Source organism: Metopolophium dirhodum, chromosome 4, assembly GCF_019925205.1.
Source record: "Metopolophium dirhodum isolate CAU chromosome 4, ASM1992520v1, whole genome shotgun sequence".
NCBI classification, from domain to species: Eukaryota; Metazoa; Arthropoda; class Insecta; order Hemiptera; family Aphididae; genus Metopolophium; species Metopolophium dirhodum.
Genome location: NC_083563.1, coordinates 23,029,951 through 23,056,353, shown reverse-complemented (window position 1 = coordinate 23,056,353; position 26,403 = coordinate 23,029,951). Strand labels below are relative to the sequence as shown.

The following is a 26,403-nucleotide window of genomic DNA, read 5'->3' as shown; positions in this document are numbered from 1 at the left end:
CGATTATAATAAATATTATGATATACTGCATTACCATAATAATATATATTAATATCCACCGGCGCCCTGTAATGTATAACATGGAATTTCGATACGGCTATTACACGCGTGCAGCAGTTCTATGATACACTGCACAGTCCCACAGAGATACACGCACAGGCCCACTGGGAGAGAGAGAAAGTGAACGAGTGAGTGAGAGAATAACCCACACACACACACACACACACAAACACACACACACACACACACCCACCACTGACCAAACCATGGGCTGGAAATTATCATGTACCCGTATATTTGTATACGTGTATTAATGTTTATTACTAGATAATTTAGGTGATAAAGCCACTAACATTCTCGGCTAGCTGATGTGTCTGCGAAAACAATGCTTTTATAATATAATCACAATATATTATGCACGTATAATAACTAATACCTAGTTATTACTTTATATTAAAAATAATGCAACACTAAGTACGATTTGTTTCGATTTTTATCATCCAATGCAGAATATTCTTGACTGAAAACATTTGTACTATATAAAGTTAAATTTTTAATAACTTATTATTTATGATATGCATTTTGAGACTTTTTTTTAGGGAGTTTAATATTAAGTTAAGTGGAATTTCTCAGGAGATTTTTCGGCACTTTTCCGTCCATACAATTTTAAATGTTTATATTGGTACATTTTGTTTAATATAATATCTTGTATAATTATTAATAAAGTATAACATAAACTGTTCGTTCGAAATTCAATATTAATACCTAACCCAACCCCCATACAAATTACATTGTGCTTCAGAATATAATATGTATTACATTAAAAAATACGTTAAAGAAAATTTAAACCTAACAAATTTACCATGGAAAAAAAAGTAGTGATGTAATGTATTTATACTATATATATATTATGTCTATAGGTATTAAAACTGTTTAATAGTGATTTGAAATTATTTTTAAAAAAACACCGAAAATCTGCTTAGAAAATGAGTGTTTTGTATACGTTAAAGATTTAAATCACCTGTTAAAGTATTGTTTGCTGAGCTGCAGTATAAGTATGTGCGTATATTATGTATTGAGATTAGTGATGATAATATATCTAATCAGGCTGATAGGTACATTTTATACAAATTTACGACCGTCGTTTAATTATTCACGGTGAATATTTCAGGTAGACATCGTTAATAATATATAGGTGAACCCGAGACGTAAAGGCGTATCTAAAATATACTTTAGATACGCCTTTACGTCTCGGGTTGTCGTATTGTGTTATGTACGATAGCTTAGCCCAATACCCGCTGTCGGTTTTTTTCACCGTTTCTAATCATCATTCCGTTCTTGGTAATAATAATAATAAAGTATAACAATATGCAGGCACAGTCGTTGTTCGACTGGCGGAGGAGTTTTCGTCACGATGATGAAGATTCTTATAATATTATACACGTAGAAAGCGTGGGACGATCGCCGCCGCCGCCACGCGTCGTTTTCGTTATTACTTATTATTATTATATATATCATAAGCCAAATATTATTATTATATTTTGTAACCAGCGCATGTCATTCCATATAGTGTAATAATAATATGGTAGCTTTTGTGGAATCGCGCGCGACAGATACATATTATTATATATTTTATTTTACGTTCTAACAATATGCAATCGCATAATATGCCATACGGTTATACGGTTCCGAAATCATAATGGGGAAGGTGGCCGAATAAAACACGCCGGCTTTTTAATGTAATTTTTATGTTGCGGCACACAATACATACTATAAAGGTTATATTCCTTTATCATCGTCGTGTGTATTCCAAAAGTCACTATATGCTATCTGTGATTCAAGGACGCGCGTATACATATTATTATTATTATTATTATTATATCGTGTATCTACACTTGTGTATGTGTATAAAAATAACTTCAGCTGGAAAATGCGGTTTTTTAGAGTCTCGTCCCCGAAAATTGTATTCGGAAAGTCGTTACAATACAAATAGTAATAATAAGCATTTCTGAACGTAAAACTTTAACGAACACGACGAGTTCGATAATGAACGAATATTTAGACATGTGAATAAGTATATGAATATATATTTTGGTCAAATCTTAAGTTTTAAAATTAATTTTCAGCATGTACAGGACATATTTTATTTGCATATCTTATTAAATTATTAAATTATTTTATATTTATAACAAAACAAAAAGTATAAATGTATGAACCGTAACTCTAAACGGATTAAATTATCACAGTGTATGGGTTTTCAGTATCCTATGATAGTATAAATAAATTACAATATTTTTTATCATTAGTTAAATTGCAGTTTGATTCTAATGTTTTTTTTTAATACTGGAATTAAATTGGTTTTCTTTATTTTAAATTGTTTGACAAATTATTGTTTTTCTATATTTTTTTAAGGACTGCATTGTTACCTACATTGTTGCATTGGAGACATATTATATTTACTTATATTATACTACCTATAGTCTATATTATTAAAATTACATTTGTCGAAAGATTAACATACCTAGGTGTGTTGTTTATTTTACCAAGTCCATCAAACGTTGAAATGCTTGTACTAACTATTTATGTTTGTGTTTTTTTTTAATTTCAAAAAATAATTTCTACATCACACCTACTTCTATTTTTTTTATTATTAAATAATGCGTGATGGAGTATTATTTGATTTCAAAATAGTGTTTACATTGGTAGAATAAGATCAAAGTAGGGAAGAAAATATCTCTTGTGACAATAGAAAGTTGAGATAAAATGAAATAGATTCAAAATTTGAATAAAATATTACAACCCATATATGGGTTTAATATATTTCTTTGTCATATATTTGCACATAACGCCCGATGGACCTTAAATGATTTTAAGACGATTTTTTTACGTAATGGGTCAATGTGTTTTCTCATTATCCATTAGTGTAAATAACATAGGAAAACGTGAAAATTATTAAATCCATTTATTTGTACATAATATAAATACTAGTATTTATAATCAATGATATTATGTTTAAATACAAATATTGATAATATATACAACATACATGGTAGATTTTAAATAAAATATGCAATTATAAAACCTAAAAATCATATACATTTAATTATAAATACAATATAAAATAAGCACCTATATATTATGTAAACAAATTTCAAGCATGTTAATGCAACGAATTTTAACGTGAAAAAAAATTAACAACACTGGTAAACACGAATAAATAATTGTAGGTACTCATATACTTATATCCCGGGCCCTCGGAAACCGCAATTAAGATCGTAATTAGTAATTACATTATATTTTCGTCGCTGTTTCCCGAATGTGAATAATGCTTGGCCTTTTTGTACTCCACCAATTTCTTACAACACGTACAATAATGAATTAAACTACACGCATTTAAAATTTTAATCAGTCTTCCACGCTTATATATGTTATTCATCTATATTCTATAGCATCAATCTAATGTTACTCGTCCAGTTGGCCCTGGCTCTTAGGTACTATTTTTTTTATCTGTTTTTGAAATTTCATCCTTTTTTGAATACTACTAACTTATATCACCCAAATTATAATGTTTTGAACCCTTACACGAGTTGATGAAGTATCCATAATAAATAATACTAACCAATTTGATTTTTCTTCGGTGAGGGTTCAAGTTTGACAAACGAACAAAACATCTTGAATTTATTTTTTAGTGCCATATTCATATTTAACTGTATAACTGCACTTAAATGGTATATTCTAGTAAAGCATTTATAATATTATTGTGAGCCATAAATAATGTGTTATATTGTTCGCTGTGCTGTTTTATTACGGACAGCACTTAGGCATATATGTTCTATATTATATAATATTGCATGTCACATATACAATATACATTTAATTCAACTCAAAAAGTTGAGTCTCAGATCGTTTATTATTATAGAACTTTATTTAACTATTTATTTATTTGTTAAATAATCACCGCGTAAATTATTATTAGCTTTCGTGAGTACTGAAATGTTTTAATTTTTATTTTATTTGTAAGTGGTAACATCGTTAATTTTTTTTCTCAAAATGTTTTATTTGGGCCTAACGAGAAGGCTAATATAGGTAATTTAATTATTACAATTGTATCAAGTTTAGAAATTTGAATATAATTTGGGTAATAGGAACAATTAACATTGTATTCTTAAAAAGTTGCTGTCTGCAGAGCCATTTGTTCACAGTTTAGCATACAACTGTAGCTAGTTGATATAATTGTATTATTCTCCTAAGCGATGTTGTGCTTTGTTGTCTCAGCTATGTTTTATTAGGACGAAAAGTAAACACATTTCCATTTTAAAAATAACAAAATGTTAAATATTAAATTTGTATTGGGTACATGCGTTTAAAAATATTTCATAATGAGTAATTTCAAATACTATTAGTATTACAAATTGTTGTAAGGATTAAATACAAGTAGGTAGTTTAATTTTAATATTTATTCATAGCTATAAGCTATTATATTATTGTATTCATATAATAAAATTTCCAAAAAAATGAATATTTATCGATAAAGTTTTATTTTATTTTGGACACAATTGTACATTTTTATTAACATTTTCGCAGTGGAGTTATTACAATATTAAGAATCGACTTTTCACATAGAAAACGTCATAGAATACGTTTTAATTTTACAGAAACCTTATTTCGCAATGTTTTCTACTCTTGAATTCAACCACACAACTATAATAGTCATTGTCCTAAACGAATAACGCGCTACGTACTTCCATTCAGTTGTAATCTAGTTCTTTTCTATATATGTTCCTATTTTGGTGGTTGTTAATGTGAAAGATGTTAAATGTACCTATACAAATATATGTATATTATAAAACTACCTATAAATCGCATAATTAAATTATATATTTTTTTTGAGAGTAAAAATGTACATCTTACGATATCTATAATTTAAGGTTAAAATTTTTGAAAAGTAATTTTCGTTATTCTTTACAAATACAATTGATCCTCCGTATTATTAAAAACGATATGATAAAACTAAATGTTCAATGTAATATTTGAATAATAAAAACTGTCAATTTTGAAACCTATTTCAAAATACTGTGAACCATATAGTTACAGTTTGCAATGTACCAATGTATAATGTAGATATTTGTTGAATTCGACCTTTAAGGCTCAATATTAGTAACATTAGTTATATAGTATTTAATTATGCGAATAATAGTGAAATAGTTTTTTTGTTATGAAAATTAAACGCATAATATAAGGTTACATAAAACTAACAAGAGCATTTTTTTTTGTTTTGGTTACTAATTAATAATTATTAATTAGTTATACGAAACCGTCGCCGTCGTTGTCGTTCCAAGACTGTCGAGATCCACTATAATACGCATAGATGACCCGTTGAACCTACGCTCAACGACATTTAGTGCGCAATTCATTATACAGACCCGTATGCAGACATTCTACAATATTTTTTTAAAATACGCGTTGTCATCTCATATATTATATATTATTATATATAAAATATAAATACAAATATATTATTTGTGTCGAGCATTATAATATTATATAGCGCATTTTGCATATAAACGGCGTATTTAAAAAAGAAAAGAAAATTCAAGCATAGACATGTGCGTACCTATATAATATGTCGTGTGCACGTAACTAAATATAATATATATACATATAATGAGTCATTCTCCATAAAGTCCGTCTAGCCTCTCGTGTAATACGAACGGTAATATAGAACCTGTTTTCGTTTTATATATTACAATTTATTATTATTTTTTTTTTCATATTTTTATTGTATATAAAATGACGCCACCGTAGTGTACAAGTATATTGTTTGTCTGCAAGCGACTCAAAAGGCATACCATCTACTCACACACAAACACACAAAATATATAACATACAGTAAGACGCGTGTGTCTCCTCTTTCGACGGCGGCGACGGCGCCCACGCAGCCGTATAGGTAATGCCGCATAGTGTGACGCGAGGAATTTTAACGGCCGAGTATGAAGTTTAAGATTTTTTACATATCACACGCGCACACCACGCGGTTTGCAGTTTCCATTGGGCTGTCCACGCTGAACGCATTCTGTCGAGTCCATTATGTTTTATTATTTCATTTGTACCACAGCTGCTGCAGTCGGCAACAGCAACAGCAATAATAATAATAATCATACGTCGGCTATTTGTTGTTATAACCACACACACTTTTTGAAGGGCACTTAGATTTAACCTCAATGCAACTTACTCTGATTCCGATGAAACCTTTTAGCAATGATATAGGTTTTCACTACCAGAGTAAATTGTTAATTTGATTGTATTGTGCGCATGCACGTAACTGTTGGTTTAAAGTTGTATACTGATTTCATAACTATTGTTATCAACTCTTTAAAATCGTTTTAAAATTTAAATTCAATCTTTAATAAATGTGTTTATGATCATTATTTGTGAATATAAATAATGTGCTTTCACGTTTATACATATTTAATTCTTTAAGTTATATTTAGAAATAATATACTAATCAATTATTCAATTGTCTCAACTACCTACCTACTAAATATAGGTACCAATATTTTATCTATCACCTATATTATATTGTTATGTTTACACAAATAATACTTATGTAAAAGTTTAAAATATTATAGATTTCATGGAAGTTAATAATATTGATAATTTATAACTTTGATTTTCAATTTCTTCCATATGAATATTGCTCAACCTAAAATTATTATTGATATTGATTTTATATACAAGTAAACAAGTTGTCAATTTGTCATTGTAATTCTAAAATCTACGTTTTTTTGTAATATCCATTATAAATTTATTATAATATCTAAAATATGTACCAACATAATGCTATCAATAATTGCCACCAACGAATCAAATTAATTTTCTTATTCTTACTTGATCATTTAGTACATAATTTCTAATTGCTTAAGTTTCTGAGAACTTTGCCCGTTTTATATGACTCCGTACGGTTTGAATTTGAAAATAACATAAACCGTGGTATAGGTAATTGTATATATTATATAGGTTAGGTGTTTGATTAATTCAAACTTTCTTCTGGATCTAATTATCTTTATAGTTTATAACCTACTATATTACACTACCTACCATACGATTATTTTTCTTATATTATTATCTATTCACGAGTTGTCATAAATTACTAACAATAAAAAAAAAACATTTATATAGTAAATAATTTTCTTACAACTCACATCATAAATTTATCATCGTATATAAAATATCATTTATTTTTGATACAGTTCCCTTTTATTATCATTATAGTACATTCGGTTTAATACGCCCCTACACCGATAAACGTCGCACGTATGTTTTTTTGTCGGGAAGCGAATAATATAAAATATTTTTTTAACGTTTCGTGCGAAAAAAAATAATGTACATATTTATTTAATGTCAACCACGGCCAGTCGCGTGGCGTCACAGTCGTGTCGTGTACATTATTATATTACACATAAATATATAATATATAACGTCTCATTTAAAACGCGTAATGTGCGCTGGACCGGTCTACGCGATGCCGACTCGGTGCGGCAGGCTCACCCGCCCGCGCGGCGGCCGTATAGTGCGTATAGCTCATTTGAATATAATAATATATATATAGTCTGCCGCGTGTATATACATATTTTAGTATGCCTCATAGCTGCTGTCGTAGTCTACAACTGCAAGCGCCGCCGCAGTGACGTCGTATGTAATCCAATTAGAACCGTCCCGACATATTATAGTGCGTGTTCCCATCGTAAGTATATAAATGTAGTATATATATATGTATATAAGTATATACAAAATATATATACCTAAATGTTATCCTTATAATAGGGATGCGGTGCGTATGATATATACATAATAATATAATATTATTATTATTATTATTGTATGCGACAAAGGACGACGGACAGACGTGAATATATGATATAATATATTACAATAAATAATAATATGTATATTGCATGCGTGTGTCTGTGTGTGCGGTGTACTGGTGTGTGCTCGCGCGATATTGTATTTCCTATATTCAAATTTTTACAATAATTGTCGTGTTATTATTCGGATAACATAATAATATAATTATTGTAGCGATATTGTCGAAGTATGTCTGAAGTCGGTCGTCCGCGATCGCTGCGCGCCGAAAGGGACGTTACGGCCGTTTATGTTAGTGTTAAACGTTAGTGTAATAGTATCGGGAAAGTTGTGCGGAAAATATAGACATTATGTTATATATACGAGCGAGATATAGAGTCGACGGTGGCGGTAATGAAGACGAGTCTGACGATGTGGTCCTCCCTCCCTCTGCAGTGTGCACACACATACGCAATAACACGCACAACTTTACGTACGCGATATATGTGTGTATGCAATAGCGTGTATACTTTATATTATATTGATTAACTCGGGGAACACATAAAATACGCGGACCCAAACGATTTAATGGATTCACATTAGTTTTATACGGCAAACCTATATTTATATATAGATATATATATTATGTTTCACTCGCGCCATCGACGTCGTCGTCGTCGTCGTCGTCGTCGCCGCCGATGCCTCCTCTCGTCGTTCGCGCAGTACGTTTAATGGTCTATTAAGCGAATAATATTAAATATTTTTTACGTTTTGTGCGAAAAAAAAACAAATACATTTATTTAATGTCATCCACGACCAGTCGCGTGGCGTCACAGTCGTGTCGTGTACATCATTATATTATTACATATAAATATATAATAATATTATATAAGTATGTATAGCGAGTAGCGACTACACTGCAGCCGTTGACGTCTCATTTAAGATTTGTTTATTTCTGTAGAAAATACAAATAAACGTTTCGGCCGAACGAACAATCTTTCGTTCGGCGATTATGTTATACGATTTTATTTTTTACATTATATTTTTTCTTTAAATCAACGACTCCTCGGGCTATCACTAAGATTTTTCGGGTGGTGTTGACAATGTTTGACAATTGGGGCGGGACGGGTCGCGAGTTACGGCTTCACGCGGGGAGCAATGTTATCGTTCGCCTTGTCGGCCTATTATAATCGGCACATCACACACACACACACACACACACACACACACAAACGCCTGCGAGTATTTTCGGACGACACGAATTTTACCGCCCCTGGTGCAGTGCGTGGTGACTTTTACACACCGACTTCTATAATATACTACACGTCGTGTAGTCTGGAAGTCTGTGCTTTTACACGAAACACTTTCAACAAGATATTTACCAACACAATCGTTTAACAGAATAATCAATAATCTCAAGAATTTAAAGTTGGTAATAGTTATTTACATCGTCAATTTAGCTTTGTTTATGACCTAGCCAGTAATTTAATAGTAATGCCAATAGTATGCGACAAAATCATAAAACAATTTTGTGGTTAAACTAAACTGATCGAGGGTGGCAGTAGTGGCTTCTAAAACTAGCAGTAGGCAACCTAGTGTGATCAGTGCGTTAGTCGTAGATACGTGAGTGTTACACCATTTTTAATTTGTCCACCAAGTATAATAATATGTCGTGTAAAAAATGTGGTTGATCATCGTCAAAGTGTCCGCAAAGGATTCTTTAGAAAAAGAGACGGTTTGCCGTCTACAGCGGTGACGAGGACGTTTCCACATTTACCGTTCAGGAAAGTTTCCAAAAGTTTTCTCCAGACGTGGAATTACGTGAACGCGTAAAACGAGACATCGCCGTGGTATCCGCTCTGGCAGCAGAGGCTTCGATATACGTACATTTTCATTACACAAAATTGTTACAAATTGTTTCCTGGACATTTCACGTTCAACCATTTGTTTTTCCACCTACAGGGAAAACGGTGGCGAAAAGAACGGGTTACACTAGACGAAGAATATTTCGCTTTACGGGAAAAATATGGATTGTCTGAGACGGTATATGCTGGTTCGAATCGGTCGTATCTCATCCAATCTATTGCCGTGTACTACATGAGACCGCTATGAAAAACTGAGTATGCGTGCATTTGTACAATCGGGTAGTCAGAGGCCTGCGATCGTAAAACCCCAAAATGGATGTGGAAACTCCTTGTTTACGAGGAATTGTTTTCGCTAGACCACAGCACGGCTCGTAGTTTGGAAATTGTCGATTTTCTACGAAAATTCGACGGGTCACTACAGGACAATATTATGAGCTACGGAAAAAATGTAGGCGAGATCGATGCGATGTGATAGATGTGGACGAAAACATGACGACGCGGTGCTGTTCACAGTGCGCGAAACCTATGCCTCTGCCTCCAAAACACTCACGAGACAAGCTCGGACGCCGACGACACGATCACCGATTTCAGTATTGCCAAAAATGCGGAATCAATTGGAACAGAGATGTCAACGCCGTGCCACCCGAAACTTCGTCATGGTCACTAGAGAACTCGTTGATTTAGAAAAAAATGTATCAAAAAAAAAAAAATCGTATAACATATATAATCGTCGAACGGGAAATTGTTCGTTCGGTCGACACGTTTATTTGTATTGTTTACATCAATAAACGAATCTTAACTACTAGCGGCATGGTGGGCCATATTGTAACCCGCCATGCTGTAAAGAGTTAATAGTTACATAATAATATAATGCAACTATAATATTGTCATGTTATACGCCCACAGTTGCTGTCGGTGTATAACGCAAATACTGCAGGAGCACTTTATCTCGTGTTTTTGGAAAATAAACGGACGAACGCGGTGGTGGTGGCAGCGACCCGGTGGTTCGGAGTAATACCATCTAGAGGCCAGTGGTTTAGGGTTGTTTGTGAATTAGCGGAGAAGCGGGGGGGGGGGGGGGATATGTGATACGTAGCTCATTACGAAATTCGTGGATTTAACGCGAAGGGGCTGATTGATCAAAACACAAAAAACTTTTTATATGTGTATTATAATAAGAGATGTTTTTTTTTTTCATTAACAGAACGTGATGATATAGGGAGGAGTGAGGACGTATCCGCGAACGAAGGATGAAACGATATAATATAAGTACGCTAGACGGGAGGGACGCGTGTAGGGGTGGTGGTGGTATATAATATGTATATTGTATATTATATACATATATATATGTGTATAGGAGCAGCGTATAACGTAGCAGTGGCGGCGGACGAAGTCGGCCGTCGTTGAACACAGAAAGGCGGGAAAGATAAGCGATTGGAATGAAAATGTTTTGCGTGCCACGGTGGGGTGTTACGGTGCTTTGTGGCGGGGTGACGGGGAACGGGACGTCGGCGGCTACGGTGGCGGCGCGGCCAAGGAGATGGGTCGCGGGAGGGCGGTGGGGCCACGACGACTAGGAAAGTGGGGCACTCGGCGGAAAGGGATTTTCACTGGAGCCACTTGCCATCGATCGTGTCTGAGACCTCGCAGACGCACGCACACTGCAGACACACTCGCACGACTTAGGCCACTTGTCCGACGTCCTTTTTATAGCGCTCTCACACACGCACACTTGCACACTTGCACACACACACCCACACACACACACACACGCTGCGCAATGCATATTATGTATATTATTTTATATATATACATATACGTATACACGCGCGTATGTAACCATATCCGTGTGGGGTTGCCGTGAGGTGGTGGTCGGTCTGAAAACGTTCTCTACATGTAGGGCTGTAAACGGTCGCAGCGGTGTAATGTGACGTGTCCGCAGTGACGGAAGATACGTCGCGGTAAAAAAAAAGTAATCTAAACCGATAAACTTGCCTTTATAATAATATTATGTGTGTGCGCGCACTATTATAATATACGTTGTGCAGTGTGTTATGTATATGTAATGTTATAAATTATATTTTGTGCTGAGACGGCGTCGTGCCGAGGTACCTATTATACGCGACTCCGCACGTACTCGCGGTTATATTGATAAAACAATATTATAAACACTGTAATAATAATCGTCATAATATGATTAAAACATTACACGATCATTACGACCGTATAATGTAGTGTTTGAGGCGCGATCTTTCCCTCTATTCTTATTCAGCTCCTTCTAATATTGTAAGACGTTATCAAATGACGCATTAAATATTAAAAAAAAAAAAAAAAAAAAGTTTTCTTGCCTATATTTATTTTATTTTTCGTGTGATGTTTGCGAATAATTTTCAAAGGATTATGTCGTAAAACAACAGCCGTCGAGCATATTTCATTTTAATATACACAACATAATATTATATAATATTTGGTACTTGCAGCAGATTTTGCATCAGAATTAATTAGTTAGTGAATTATTCATTTATTTTACATTTTATATTCATTCATTATTATATTTTTAATGTATCCTATATTCCTATATAACATATTGTTTAATCGTTATAAAATATTCATCGGATATTTTAATCGGAGAGTAACATTTGGATCGCTTTATCGAGTCAGGAATCGAAATCGATTTGTTTAAATTTTCTTTTCTTTTTCATTTTTATTATCCATTTAAGTTTTTTTTTACTTAAAATGTTCCAAGCTTTGGATTTCAGTTTTAATTTGGTGTTAGATACAAATTTTTATTTTTAAATGTCTTGATTTCATTTTTTTATTATTTACATATTGTACATAATTAATAGTATTAATATTTTCTAAATACTAAATGATTATTAGTTAATTATTCCATTAAAATGTATGTAATTTTATATTTTTACTATAGTTTAATTGATGGGGGAAATTGGAAATATGTTTCACCAGATTAGAACGAAATATTAAGTAGGTAACCAATAAGAAATAAAAATATTTTATTTATTTACTAATATACTTTAGTGTATTATGCATTACAATATTCACATAAACTACATTTTTCATTTAAATAAGTATTTGTCTTATAATTTTCAAATGCTTTTAACCATGGTTCTTGTTTACTTTAAGTTTATTGTTTTTATATGGTATACAATTTAAACGTTTAATATAGTTTGAAATTTGTTTTCTTTTTCTAAATTTTGGATCTTAATACACGTTTTTAAACATGTCAGTACCTAGGTACTAATTATATGGTTGAAACTATAAATGTCTATAAATGAAAAGATAATACTGTAATAGTACTATTGAGATTATTATTAATTAAGGTCTAAATTAATGAAAAGTATACTTCCATCATGATGGTATTGTTTAGTACATTTAATATTCAAGTTCAGATTGTATCAAGATAATTTAATTTATTTTGGAAGGAAAGTGATTGAAATAAAATAATACAATAATATATATATATATTACATAAATGCGAACATTTTGTGCAATAGAAAATCTGAGAAAATGAAATTGAATTTTTACACGCAAAACTTCTTGATAATTTATTAACATTGTATAAATTGTTTAAATTGTATAATATTCACTACCCACATGTTTTAATTAAAAGTACAAATCTTACCTTGTGTATAAGTATATAACTATCATTTTAATCTTAGAAATAATATTATTCTCGCATATATTATAAACGTATTTTACACATTTAAAAGTAAAAAAAAAAATATATCGCAGCTGTTGTATTACCTACTTTATAAAAGTTGTTTGCACAAAAAACATAAATGCGTGTGCGTAAAATCAATATAATGAGTATTATTACAGTACAGTTTGTTATACAATTTATAAAAATCAAAATAGTCTTGCATGTTAGCGTATTATGTTTTACTTTTTGTTTTTATGTAAATTAAATAATGATATATTATGATGGTCATTTTTGAAAATAATTGGTGCCTTAATAAAACATAAATTTTAAAATTCTCTTAGACCTTGAATATCTTTAAATTACTGTTCGAGATTTTGAAACGTCAAAAAATATACCTCTAGAAATGTATTTTGCTATAACATATTAACATGTATAAAATGCTTACATTTTTCATTGTAATATAATATTACTGTTAGAGTAATATTGGGCACGGTGACGTTATAAAAATGGACAAATAATATTTTTATCCTACTAACTTATTTTCTGAATACTACTCCAGAGATTGGATTTTGCAATATGAATACTTAATACGTAACCTTATGTATGTGTATTTGGAGTAAAAAATTAAAGGCTACGCTGTTCAAGGTCGGTGCTCGGTGTTCATATTATAGTCATATGTACATCTCGCGGTAGTTGAATATAAATTACTGATTTATTATTACGCCCAAAAACTTTTGTTTGTAGTATGTATTATAAAATGTTTAAAGTTTAAAAATAAATTCAAGAGACGTGAAAATTCATATTTTAAATTGTGACTTATAAGACTTACAAGATATTTTTTTATGTAATAATATTTGTTTTCTCCAATATATTTATATAGGTAGTTGGTAAACCTACGGTTAATGCTTCATTGCAGACTGCAGTATATAATATATTCAAACTTATATATATTATAAACACTACCATGTTAACGCAGTATTTAATTTATAAGATTCTAAAAATGAATTCTCATAAACTACTATAATACAGTTTGTATTTATGTTAAAAGTTTTTATTAATTTCAATATTTCCCTTATACGTGAACACAGCGTTTTGATTTAGCCTAAACAAGACTTAGTAAGAACAAAAGTTTTTTTGTGAACTAAAACAATTGGCGTACTAAAGATTTTATATCTACAACTTAATTTTGTGTCAACTGGAATAACATTTTATTTAAATCCTGGAGTTTCGTATTATAGTCGCCAAAGCTTTAACACAAATCGCAGTTGTTATTATTTTGTCGCAATAACGACGTAACCATGAAACATTTTCTCTGTACTTGTATAAGGAAATATTATAACGTTGAAAATATTCAGTTCAAAAATTGTAGCTATACTTAGGTAATACTTATACATTCTGTAAGAAATATCGTCTTAGAAAACAAAACGATTAATCAAATTATTCATTTTGTTTAATATTTAAAAAAAACATTTTAATATTTAAAAATGGCTTAAAATAAATTGTTCTAAATTTATCAATATATTAAGGAACAAAAGAATGTCTTAAGTTGCGAAGATATGTTTTTTTTTTTAATGAATGATTATTACAACAAAATAACAAAAATTAATTTAAGTATTAATATACAATTTATGTTTGATGTTTTTAAATTTTTATAAGAACAACAATTATGAAAACAGTTGAATACATTTTTCAAGCATTTTGACAAAGAAATAACATTTTTTTATCAACAAAGGTCGAAAATAAATTAAAATAGTTGAAAATTTCAAATATTATCTAATAAATATACCTACGGTACCTACCTATAAATAGTTCAAAAAGATCAAAAATTATACCGTGTCTTGAAAATGGTAACATGGGTAAATATTAAAAATGTCCAGTCTCTGCAGTTGTATTCTATTCTAAACAATGAAATCAAAATCAATTCTGTCGAAATTAGTGTTGCGTTAATGTTCCCGTTTTCCTGTTTTTTATATGTTAGTTCTCCCTTTCAGTAGAAAAAATTCTAGGATTTTTTAAAATTCAAGTTGAGTGCTGGAGAAATTAATCTACTCTAAAACGTAATGAACGATAAAAAAAATCGCACCTCATTATAAAACACTAAAACCAATACATATTCTTCACTCCAATCTAAAGTAAAATGTAATAACTTTAAGAGTTTAAAATAATTTCACATCTTTTATCAAAATTCAAAATCATTAAACTTTTGAAACTTGAAGGTTTGACATTTTATTTTGATTTGAGTGGAACAAATGTGTTTTATTGGTTTAAAAAAAAAATCATTTTATGGATCTATAAAAGTTGAAAATGCTGTATTTTTATATTTTGGAAATTTAAGATAGATTTAAAAATATTGCCAAATAGAATCCAATGAAATCGCTATTAACCAAAAGTAAATAAAAATACGAAAATTAAGCAAGCGCCCGTTTGTAACATTGTCTGTTTTTGGCTTACCTGAAGGTCTCAAGCTGTCCGTTCAGAATCGTTTTTGTCGAATTTATAACTAAATTTAGTTATTAACACAACCACCGGTGACCCGCACCCAAACCGTGTATTGCGCTGTTTTTCTCTAACATGATAATATACTTCGTCTATACTAAAAATAAAGAATACCATACATTTGTTAAGACGATAGATTCAATAACAAAATAGAAAATTAATAAACTCTATAATATACAACACTTTTGGAAACATAAATCGATTTTATCGTAAGCTTTTGAAATCCGGAAACACCCCACTCGAGTGGATGAATTCAAAAACGATTTCTATATCTGTAAGTTCTTTTACCCGCAAAATGTACTCCGTCCGGAAGGCAGCAGCAGGACCGTGCACCGCACATTCCGACATTTATAGGCAGTCAACAACGATAATTATTATATAACGGCGCGTTAAGAACGAAATTATCATCGAAACATTTACCAGGAACGTCGTCTGTATGGGTAGATTCTCCCCTCCAGAGACCAAGCTAAAATTGCTCCTAAACCTCATTTAAGCTTGTTATACAAAAACTCTAGGTTCTTTAACCCCTACAAAAATAACTTAATTTAATTTATATTTAATATATATATATATATATAATTAGTTATTATTTTTATATATATTGGAACTTAATTATGTACAAATGAATATAATCCATAAAAAAAACCGTTTTACATATTAATATATATGCGTGATGTGTATATTATGACATATTATAGTTAAAATTGGTATCGTCTGTATAATCCAATGGGTATACACAGCTGTCCGATCGATTTGCTCGTATAGCACATTATAATATAATCCCGTCACCGATTGTCGAAAAAATTCTTCGTGTTAGATGTGTGTACGTGCGTACGTGTACTATATATTATTATTATATGCATACACGCAGATATATAGTTTTGTTTTCCGAATATTAAGTTTCGGTTTTTTGCTTTTTTCATCGCTATTCACTGACTGTAACCATGACGACTGTGTAACGTATCAGCGGAACTTATAAAATAAAAGTTATCCTTTTCGAGTTTGTAAAAAAAAAAAAAATACCAAATAAAATAACCGAAAAATAAAAGGAAACTTTTATTTGATGTACAACGTCAGATAACGGCGGCGGCGGTCTCGGCGTGCACAGAGGAGGACCTTATAAACTTTTTCGGAAAGCAGCTTTCAATGTCATTTTTCCCAGCCACTACGATTCTCGCATCGATTGCCCGGCGTCGTCGTCGTCGTCGTCTCCGCCGCCTCCGACGACGACGCCGCCGCCGCAGATTTTTACAACGAGACACGTAAACTGCCCCCGGGTCGCATAAACGTTGCTTATTATATTATACGTCGTTGGCGACCGCAATGCTTGTGTGTACGTGTGTATTTATAAAACCAGAGAATGACTGTGAAGATGACGATAATAATAATAATAATAATAATAATAATATACTCGAGGGAGGGGTGAGATGAGGGAGATGCTCGCAGTGAGGACCACCGTTATGCGTCGTGTGTATATCGTGGTGGCGTCCGGGTGGAGGGGCGCACATAATATAATACGGCTGACCCCTACCCCGCCGTTGACGGCCCGTAGTCAATTGTATATATATATACATATATGATATATAGGGGTTATCGAACGTTAGTCCGGCTCGGCGCGTCTGCCGGGGAGACCGAAATATCTGGCTCACATATAATAATAATATACGTGAACCACACAGCTGATAATAAATAAACACCGTCGTCCAAGCAGAAATGGGTCAACTCTTGGCGAAACAAAAATGGTTTTAATATTTATGAGAAATTCGTTTGTAAAAAAACAAAAAAAAAAAATTATAGCGAAACTTTCGATTTTCCCTCTCCGAGATCGTCGGTGTTATTATAATGCGCTCCTCCGCGCAGTGAAAACGGGAAGCCCGAAGATTTCGCCCAAAACGGATACCGGAAGGATTTGTTCGCGACTCGCCGTCGTGTCGGTGAATTTTCTAACGATCCTCGCGAAGTCTTCACGAAAACTGTTATTAGCGTAGTATTCACGTGCCACGTGCGTATTATAATATTATTATTATTATCCTATACACGTGGATACCCTGCTTCTTTTAAACGCCATGCGCTTTAATTAAAAAAATAACAACCAAACCCATTTACTATTTTGATTTATCGTTTTCACCTCGGGCTTTTCATATGATAGTATATAATATTATGTACAGTGTACACTCTTATAAATATATATATATATATATATATTATATATTTATGCGTATGTATAGGTTCCTGCGTGGTATAATATGTACAACACACACGTGCTGTTTACACGTCGATAATGGTCTAGTAAAATCATACACGGCTATGCATTAATAATCGTGGCTCTAAGCACTTTTGGACTAAATTAAAAAATAAACTTTGAACGCAATTTAAATATAATCTACGATGTGAATTTAAAAAGTTTTCGTCCTTGAAATATGTTGTTTAATCTCCATTTACACGAAAAGGGTTTAAACACTTGGTTTGTGTGCGGTGTCTTAAAAAGCTTAAATTTAACACATTAGTGAAAGTTCAAGACTAGCACTGATTTTCAAAAAAACATTAGATGGCTGTGCATGGATAACATTTACAACAGCGATATAACATAATATATTTATTATACTATAAATTACGTTTTTCCGTTCGTAAAAATATTAATACTATTTTAACTTTGACATACAACTATGATTTATTAATGCATGAAACAATACGCCGTTAATAAATTACATACTTTTGAAATTTAATTATTCAGATAATACGAGAATATTAATAAGCAAAACTATTCATTTGCATATGAATATTAATAAACGTATGTAGGTACGTTTTTAAGTACCTTCGATGCATATAATATAGTGATAATATGTAATAACAAATATTGAATTTTTTCACTGAATTTAAATAATGATTCGTACATTAGATGTAATAATAGAAATTAAGAAATACGGAAACAAAATATTCAATATTCTACAATATATAGATATAGAACATTATCAAATAATATTTAAGGGTGTAGTTCAGGAATCCACATTTGTATATTCTATCCTTATAAAATATAAAAATCGTATTTATTTTAAACAAGTAAGGGCATTTTTACACGTATTTTAATATTGACGTTGGCTCAATGATTAATAAAAGCAAGAATCGTTTAACCGTTTAAACGTAAATCATCAGCTAAAGATTTAAGTTTAGAAATAAAATGCATCAAACTCGTCGGTGGGTTGGAGATAAATCAGAAAAATTGTTGAAATTGCTCACAATAAATTAATGTAGAGTCTAAACGGCGAAAAGAACGCAACGGTTAAAATTTCCCTGGGAAAAGTATAAACAAAAATAGATCATTTCTTTTTGTATGATTTATCGCGGTTTCACTTTAATACTGATAATTTATTATTAGTAGGGCGGAGATATGCAGTCCATTATTATAATAGTTCACAAGTCAACAGCTCGCTCGAGTTATTTGTTCTTCGGCCACGGTTTATACATAGTAAAATATATTATATTATATTGTCATGCTGTATAGCGACTGAATATTATAGAAGCAGCTATATCGAATAAAATGGCGATTCGTTTAATTTAAGTCTTTGCACAAAGATAACGAACGGATGGTCCCGCAGATCGCGTATTCGCGCGTACCTACCTCCCCAACACAATAAATGGCATCGGCCGGCAAAACGGTGGGCTGTGGCAATACGATAAGAATAACCTAAACTTAACTATACGCAGTAATTTCGGATGAAAATCGCTTGATATGTTGCTAATGTTGGTAAGTACTAAGTGCCTATCTACCTACCGTTTAAGCCCGGGTAAAGTTAAATTGCACTTATTTTCGTCGCATTTCACTGGGGACAGAAAAGTGTAATTTTCAAATTGCACTCGTTACATCGACACACGCATGCTATTTTAAACTAAAATTAATGTAAGTTCTATGGAATGATCTAATTGAGTGCAATTTGAACATTTTTGACTCGAGTGCTATTTTAACATTTTACATTATACCTTTTTTTGAATGCAATTTAAACATTTTAGTTAATGGTAAGGACCTTGGGAGTGCAGTAGACAATTCCCATAACTATGATGGTGTGATAAATGGGTGAAGTCTGACTCCGAAAAGTCATGTTCCTCTTTGAAACTGAATGACCGTGACGCGTTTTATATATATATTTATATGTATTATATTATTATACAGTGATTTTTGAAAATTTTAAATACCTAGGTATATTATATAATATACTAGAACAGATTTTCAAATGCTTGAGATTTTTAGTATCTACTTACTTCTTAAGGAGTGTCCTGTATAGAGAATAGATATTCAAACTTCTCTTTTCCAAACGAGCACCCTCTTTGTCCACTGTAAATTATTTAACAGATCATTTTTCTGCAAATGTTAATGTATCTAAATCAAAATTCGAACGAGTTGTATTGAGATACATAACTTTGTACCTAATAATAAGTCTATGGTAATGGTTTAGAAGTTATGGCCTACTATGGCGACTTGAACATTTTAGTTATTCATATAATCAACATTTATAATTTGTAAAATTATAATTAATTTTATAGACCCAATATTACATAAATTTTATTTTTTCAAACCCATTTTTAAGGGATTTTATCCTTAGTATAAGCATTTTAATAACTGATTGTTTGAATTTTGAATTAGGGGTCTATCGACATTTTAAAAAATATACTATATTATTTTCAGTAAAAAGGGGAGTTCTCATTTGAAAATCGGGTGTATCGCTTTAGTAGTACACAAAGTCTCAAGAATTTGAAAATATACCTTCTTTAATAGTATCCTAAAAAATTCCAAAAATCACGATTTGAATAAAAGTAGGTGGCTAAAAATTGTAGCGAACATGGTTGCCGGTTGGTAACCTGCATATAATATAATATCTACTGAAGTGTGATTGGGTATTTACGGTAGAAGGGGGGGGGGAGTATACAAATTCGTAATAGGTATTGATAAAACGTGGGCATAATTATAGGGCATAGGCGTTGAATGGGGGGAGGGGGTTTAAATGGCTATGACCCCCTGGAATTTTGTTTAGCCACCCCCCCCCCCCCCCTATGCCATAGTTTTTTTAGTTACATTTTTAGAATATAAGTTTCGTACCAGAAATATAATAAGCTATAGCCCCCCTATATAAATTCATCACGTTACGCCTATGTGTATTATTATGGCCGTATGGGCATTTTTATCGTTATTTTAGGACAATTTTTTTTTTTTTTTTTTGGCAGTCGCACCGCACGTGGCCAGAGCCGTAAATATACAAGTCTCGGCCGAGGCCGATACAGAACCAATTAAAAAGCTCGACGTCAAAGGCCACGTATATAATATACGACATATACGTGTATACATTATGACGTGTATGTGATGTGTCGTAGTATATATATATACACACACACGCACAATATTATTATATAATACGGTACCCCGGAGGAAGAGGTAGCGCGCGCGACGGGACCGGCGAGGGGGTGGCGTCATACGGCGTGTCTGTAATAAAACGCGTATATAACGTCCGCGACCGCCGCCGCCGCCGCCGATATTATACGACTAACGTTGTACACATAGATTATTATGAGCGTAAGTCACAATACGTGTACCGCGCGCTAGCCACACCGCCTTTGCACGGGGGGGGGGGACGGTTGCGCGCTCGTTACATAATATATATATTTTTTATCTATGTATATACGCACGCACACACACAATATAATAATAATAATATAACGTCCCGCGTGTGGGTTTTTTTTTGTCTCTGTTCGGTATCTTTTTTTTTTTATTGCCGGCGTGAGGACATCGTTACCGCACCGTCGCGCGCCGCCGCCGAACGTATTTTATTATCGCCGCACAAGACCCCATCGGGTCGGTGCCGGTCCGTCCGGTCGCCGCGGCACGGACCGTCGCATAATATTACCTTACATATTATTATTATTGTAATATATATATATATATATATATTATATACATATGAAACCGCCGAACGGCCGGAACGCGAAATCCATAGATAATACCTATGATAATAAAAATTGTAATAATACGATATACGTATATAGGTACCTATGTCATGGGTGTATAATGTCAACAAGAATTGGATATAATGTCGACATTTTGCAGCTGATAATACTGCAACATTAGCCTCCGTGAATATGAATACATTTTGGCTGATGTCAAGCCGGATAAGTGATAACGCGATATTAGCCGACTAGACAAGGGGCAAGGACCTTTGGATTATGTCATAACGACTAATACATGTGGATACGGAATAGGACATGCATTGTAAATAGGGGGAGGGCTTTAGGGGCTAAGCCTCCAAAAATGTCCATAGCCCCCCCCCCCAAACATTTCCTACATTTTGTTTTAAGCTTATTCAATATTACCAAAGTAAGGCTTTAGCCCCCCCCCCCTAAAAAAAACCCCAAACGCGATTTGCGCTTATGATTCGAGTGTCCGAGTGTGATCGGTGACCATAATATAGTTAACCAATGTGGTTACATGCGATCAAGGTTGAGGATGTATCCTCACAAGTGATAATATTAAATTATATTAATATTTTAGAATAATAATGTTTTTTTATATTTATGAGCACAACATCAACAACGGCGAACTGCAGTAATCAAATATTTTTTACTGAACTTAATATTGATGATAAACAGTGAACTGAACTTTCACTGTGTTGATTCCTATATCACCTTTTATATGCCGGAATCCCTACAGATCAATTTATTGGTATTAATTTAATATTATTCAAAATCATGTTTATTGTGATAATAGTATGAAAAATTAGTACCGAATAATCTTGTTTCGTTAATCGTCATTTATTTATTTATATAAAATCAACGGACAAATTGACCAAAGCCCTTTAACAAAGAAAGAAAAACATTACATATGAATTGGCACAATATGAAAACTAATAGACAAGTGATAAAAGTAAAAATAACAAGAAATACAAAGACAAAATTTTAGTCTATAAAACAAAACTATAAAATAAATAATTAGGCATTATGTTTTAAAAATAACAAAGTTTCAGCTTAAATACTTGGCGAGACAAAACAAAAAAATCTAAGACTGTGGAGATTCTATTGGCGTTTAAAATGGCTTTAGAAAAACATGAATTTTTTCCACTATTTGTATTAAAATTAGGTGTATGGAACAAATCAGAATTTCGTGTATATCCACTAGGGATTCTAAATCCAATTAAATTTAAAACAGCTTGCCAGTTTATATTATTATTTAAAATATCATAGACAAAAATTATATCTATTAAACCACACCTGATGTTTAGAGAGTCAATACCTATAGTGTCTTAAACTAAAATGAAGAAGTCTCTGGAGATAGTACAATGAGAATAAATAAGGCAACTCTTTTCAGAAAGTTATTCGTCAAATCTACATATATCTGCATTCAAATAGAATACATATTGAAGTTAGGCGCTTAGTTATCACGGACTAAGATATAATGGACTGGTATCGTCAATACCTTAATGTTAAATTAGTTATGAACCAATGTTTTTTTAACTGTATTCATTGGTCCTAACTCTTCATGGTAGAATTATGAGGACATGTGGTTTATAATCATTAAAATACGTATTTATTGATGAAACTAACTATATGTATATTATAATATTTAAATAGGTATATGCTTCTAATATCTAAAAGTAATTTTGAAACTAAATAAAGTAAAGTGTTGATTTTTGAGGAACGTGTCAACTTTTGCAGCGAGCAAATGATAAGTCAATACCTACATATACTACATATTTGTCATGAATATAAACAATATTATATGTGTATATAAACAATATTTAATACTGCAGTAAGGTTAAAAAAAATATTAGTCGGTGGAACGTTTCTCGTATTTTAGGGGTTGTAGTTCCCCCTGCAGATTTTTTTTTCCAGTTTGACCGCTGGATTACACGGTTGTATATTATCATATTAGATGTATACAAAGCGAAACGACTCTTCCGTACGAAACGACTGTACGCAATAATTAATAATTCATTTAATATTCATTCAGGTATAAGTATAAGCGACCCGCACAGCGTCTGCACCGCGTCAAAAGAAAAAAAATGACGTCCGTTCCGCAACGTGCGAAATATTATATACTGTTATAATGTTTATGTCACGTCGCTGGGGCGCGAGTTCCCGTTAAAATCTCCGTTTTTATTGCCCGGTCCGGATCGCATAAAATAATATAATAATATATTATATTGTTATACGTCGCGAGTTACACAACATTACAACAACAGCCGTATACCACCCCTGACCCGCGTGTGTGCTGCAGGGGTATTACGATGGCCGTAACGCTCGCGGGGGGGGGGGGGCTGCACGGGTTTACTGCACCGATGATGTGTGTGTGTGTGTATGTAGGCCGCTTATATATATCGTTTTTATTATCGCACACACCGGGTATAGTTGTGTACGTATAATATTGTATTATGTTCGCGTATAATATTGTATTATGTTCGTATAACAATAATAATATATTCTATAAAGGGTGCAGCGGCGCGCGCGTTTTCGGCCAAAGTGCGTTTCCGAGAAGTCGTCGCCGCCGCCGCCGCCGCCGCCGCTGCCACCGCCTGTCGGTCGGTAAACAGCCGTCAGCGTCGATGGCGCAGACTGGTCGGCGGTGTTGTGGCAGGGAGAGCTAGGGTGCAATAACCCGGGAAACGCGACGCAATAACCGCGAGCGCGAGAAACCGTCACCATGTACCATATATACGCGTATGGATGTTATACAGTGTGTTTCCTTCTACGGCCCCGGCCGTGTTTTCTACCGAAATAGACCTACCACCTCACAACTGTACCGACTATCCTAGTGATCGGATAAATATTCGGGAACCATAACAGAGTCCGACACGAAGTTTACTTCAAAATTACTTTTTTGTCACGCCTGCACCGAAAGTTTGGTTTTCGATAGCGGTTAGAAAAGCGAAATTGTTCCGTCCAGCGGACGGTAAAGTGGGAATCCCTAATAGTGTCGGGCGGTAAAGTGCAAATCCCAAAAAGTGTCGGGCGGTAAAATGGAAACCGTTCGGGAAGGCAAGTTCAGTCTTTGGCGAAATGCGGCCCTCGCCTGCTGCTCGTGCCGCACACGTCTAAAATAGCTCACTTCCCGCCCTTGCCACATAATATACTATTCCACTTTTTTAAAATATTTAACTCTTAATTATATTTTTAAAGTTTGAATTTTAAGAATTATTTGTAAGATAGTATATTTCAAGTAAATTTCATGACAAATTCAAATGTGTTTTCAGAAGTTTTATTTCGATAACGGTTTCAAATCCAGCATACCTCTAAAGCTGAAATTATCTGAATTACATCGAATTAAAGTTTCAATTTAATTGAGTAAATTATTGAATTTATCGATAACCATCTTATGATATTCCAAATTTTCGTTTGATTTTGCGTATTTTCAACTCGTCTTTAACTCGTAATTCAGTAAATTTTGGTTATTAAATTATGGTTGAAAAATCAAGATGACTTCAAAAAAATCGGTACATCAAAATCTGGTGTTGAATAACGCGTTGCGTTTAAAAATTTGCAATTTGCGTATTTCACATGCGCATAATCAAAATACGCATAAATATCGTCAAAAAATGTATATTTTAGTATTGCATATTAAATATAAAACCTCATTTCAATCTCGATATCTTTGGACGTCTGGACACAAATAGTTCGTGTATCCTAAAAGGTAACACACTATATACATACGCCACGTATACCCGATAGTATAATATAATATCATGTAACCATTTAATAGGTTGTAGGCAGGTACATAATACTATAATACGTAATAACATTTAATGTATGAATACCGTATTATTATTATTATTATACGGCGGCGATCGACTCAAACGCGCGCGGTTATTCTTTTGTCGGCTAGTTATATTTTTATTTTTTCGGGTGGAAGAGGGGGAGGGTGCTGGTGAATACTTTATCGGCATAATATAACGATGTGGCCGTAAAGCCGTTTTTATTATGTATATTCGCTTTGACTTCTGTTCCCGGAAAACCCATCACTGTTCGTGTTGGCCGTGGCCGTCGGGTCGCACCCGATTAACCTGCAACTTTACGACGAGACGGTTGCATGTTATGTTGGTATTGCAGTGTTATACCTATATAGGTAATACGATGTTACATATTTTGCATTATTATTATTATTATTATTATCATTAGGTATAACTCACACGGTTCGCCGGTTCGCGGTTATTGGCATATTTTATTTTAAACGTTTTTACAATCTGTAGAAGATAACAAAAAGAAAAATGGACGCAAAACTTATTTCCACGACTTTTATTTTGTAGTTCATTTAGGTGGGGTCTATGACCAGCTTGTTTGAAGTATTCTGAGTGGATTTTCATTAATACCTATATATGACTTAAATATAAGGCAAAGTAGTTGGGAAAGTTCGTCGGTTGTTTGCATTTTTAAGTCTTTATGTAAGCCCCATACCAATGTTTTGAAATGCTTCAATTATACTGTTTGTTAATTATAATATGTTTCAGTTTTACCCTATACGGTTGTATTTATATTATAAGACTATAAACACATATTTTATAAACTAAC

At 32.7% G+C, this 26,403-nt stretch overlaps 1 protein-coding gene across 1 annotated transcript in view; it reads left to right on the top strand.

Moving 5' to 3' along the window:
- Positions 1-26,403, top strand: part of LOC132943083 (inhibin beta chain-like) — a 69,496-nt gene that overhangs the window by 32,123 nt on the left and 10,970 nt on the right. The window lies entirely within an intron of this gene.